This window comes from Curcuma longa, chromosome 6 (assembly GCF_044706935.1).
Source record: "Curcuma longa cultivar G26 ecotype Majalengka, Jawa Barat chromosome 6, ITB_CL_G26_1.1, whole genome shotgun sequence".
NCBI classification, from domain to species: Eukaryota; Viridiplantae; Streptophyta; class Magnoliopsida; order Zingiberales; family Zingiberaceae; genus Curcuma; species Curcuma longa.
In genome coordinates this window covers 3,434,156-3,437,495 of record NC_133866.1, presented here as the reverse complement: position 1 = coordinate 3,437,495, position 3,340 = coordinate 3,434,156, and positions in this window count along the sequence as shown.

The window sequence follows — 3,340 nt, the reverse complement described above, 5'->3', positions numbered from 1 at the left end:
TCGCCGCCGCGGGACGGCGACACCGCCTGCTGCTCTTGACCGCATAGGGCATCGCCGGACCAGAGAGGTAAAGGGGAAGTTAGTCGGGTTTCGTGGTTTAGGAGCTAATTATCTTAGGATTTCGTTAAATCTCTCTGAAACTTGATCTTTCCTCGTTCCACAGCTCATTGAGGGGGCTGATCGGATCAGTTTAAGGCCGGTGGGTGAAGCAACGAGCAAGGGAAAGAAGAAAGGGGGAAAGCTAGGGCACGGTTGGATTTTTAGGTGAGGTTTCTTCACTCGAATTCGATTGGTTTTGATGATCAATACTTGTAATCCGATTGGTGAAGAATCTTGCTTTGATTCATTAGGTTTCGCTAGATTGGTAGCAAGGAGTTCCTTGTTTCGATAGTGAAGAAGGGAAGGGAAATCTAATTTAAGGGTTAATCTGAGGTAAGCTTGTTGTTGATCTTGGTGGGATGTTTTTTTTGGAAATTAGGTAACCGATTGATGAAGGTGTAGGTTCGGTGAGCTTGAGCATGATACAGTTGATTGTAGTTGGGATAATTTAATTTGGTGGTTAGAGCTAATGCTTGGATTAGGTTGATTAATTAATGAATTAATATGATGAATCATGCTGTAAACCATGGGATGGTAAAGTTGGGTAGTTAGTTGGGAGGATTAACTACGTTAGGATGGTTGGTAAATTTGGTATGATTCTTTTAGTTAAATTGTTGTAATTAGGTATGTTGTTTATTTTTGCAGGACCTTGATTGGTTTGTGGTCCTATATTTTCTGGGGGTTCTAGTTATGGACGATCATCTGATCAAGTGGGTACTCCTGTGCTTGGTCAACACAGGTTCTCCTTTCGTAGTGCATGATTACTTTATTACTATTCTTATCGTAGTCGTTTCTTGATTCATAGCTTGATACTTATCTTTGACCTTAATATGATCCTTTGTATGTTGCTTTTATCTATCTTGTCGATATTCTTGTTACTGATGATGCTTATCTTGTTGATACCTTGTGATACCTGTTGCTTGTTACTTGCTAGTTGACCCTTGATATGATCTAATAACTATCATGTTGCTCCTGCTGTTAACCTAGCTGACCTTTGATGACCTAGTTGACCTTTGACATGATCTAATGCTATTTTATTGCTACTTCTGTTGACCTTGTGATGCTCTGATTCTTATCATGTTAATACCTTTGCTAATCATGTCAGTTACTCTGTTGATACTAGTGTTAGATGTTGATTGACATACATTATCTGATCCTGATTTATTTATCCATTGTTAGACCAGTATTCCTACTGTATTCTCGACATATGTTGACCTTCATAAATTCCTGTTGAGCATGCTAATTAATTAGCTATTACATGTTGGGATGATCATCATGCATCCATAGTAGTTGTAGGTGTTGTTTGTTGTTGGATCTTACCTGCATCGCGTTGTGGTGCCACATAGGTAAGAGGTTTCACTACAGTTGGGTGCGACCAGGACTAGCTACATTGCCCTCCTGCCACACTGCCCCTCCCCACTTATCTTTAGTGGCCAATTATCGGAGCTGTGCAGTATGTCATGTCTTGCCCCCATTTCACTGAGCTCTGGGAGAGTGACTAGGACGACGAGTGCGGACAATGATGGATATTTTGGTTGCGTTGATTGATGCATATTACATGCATTTGTTGGTAGAATTATTACATAGCTTACTTTATTCATATGTTTGTTGATTGTTGCATTTATTTGCTATGATTGTTGCACTTGCTTGACATTACATACATGCTTACATGTAGCTGATTTCTATACATGTTGCACAGTTGGATCTTTTCATATCATTCCCGTTGATATACCATACTTGATTAGTTGATACTTTTGATACTCTGTTGATACATGCTGTCATGTATATCTTGTTCTTCTATACATGATTACCCTGGTTATTATGTCCTTGTTATCCTTTCTGATATCTCTACATGCACTATTTTCTATACCCACTGAGCATCTAATGCTCACCACCCAGACCCTGGGCTTACTTTGTTTTCTCCCAAGGTAACAGATAGGTACTTGGAGCTTGGAGTTTCGGTCGGCTGTTGCTATCTCACTTCGGAGGGTTTTCTTGTTAGTTGCATTTAGTCTGTCGTTGTCTCTAGTTGTATTTACTATTTCATAGACATGTAGTTGTGGGTTAAATTTGTTATGACTGTGGTTATTCGTGTCGTTCGGATTTTCCGTTGTTTCTGCTTTATGAACTTTGCATATTTTGGTTATAGTGCACGTGATATGATTATGTGGCCGTGTAGGCCTTATTTTATTGTTGTATGTGATTGTGTGTATTGATTGGACGAGTAGTCCTATTCTAGCCGTCTGTGGTTGAGTATATTTACATGTATTCAGGGAAATTATCACGGTTACAAGGTAGATGTTGTCGAAATTTTATGGACGGTCTTCTCGAGGCGTGACATCATATGAGGCTATCGCGACTTTTCATAGGCGCTCGAGGCCATCGCGAGGTTGTTGTGAGAGACCGATATGATATTTAAAAGATTATATATTTATTTATCCTTGTACTATATACTAAAGAATTTAACCAATTTTTACATCTTCTCAAAATACAAAATTACATTAATTGATGAATAATTTAAAGTTTTCAAATAAATATAACATAATCAATCTGAAATCATCAAAATATATATTAAAGATGTCGAAACTGAAGATCAATCTTCATGATCATTATAAATGCAAGGTCTCGAACTTGATATGTTTGCAATAAAACTTGAAACTAAAGATCAATCTTCATTACAAGTTCTTGGATTTGTATCCGTACGATAAACTTCAAGATCAATCTTCATTTGTATTATATATGCAAGTTTTTGGACTAAATGCTTCTGCAATAAAATTATAATTAAGAATATTTAATTATGTACAATAATACTAAAAATATAAATTTTAAATTTATATGTTTAACCGTTGTTACAAAAGATTTAATAAACATCAAATATCTCACAAGATAATATCAAAATTTGAGCTCAATATTTTTTAATTAATATATTTTAATTTAAAAAAGGATCGAAACCGTATCGGGATAATGCAGTATTGAAGGTGTATCGTTCTCATCATACACTGAAACTTCAGCATGGTTTGAAATTTTAAACCTTGGTTGGAGCATATCTTATGCTATTCCTGATTTTTTTTTATTAATCTAGCTGCGCTGTTTAACATATTTTTATCAAATTTCATTTTTACCTCTTTCAGTTCTTGTACAGTTCTCCATTGGTACTTAATATGATATCGATATATATATATATATATATACAGATAGCATAGATAAACTTAGTCAAAAGGAAAAAGTTACAAACAAAACA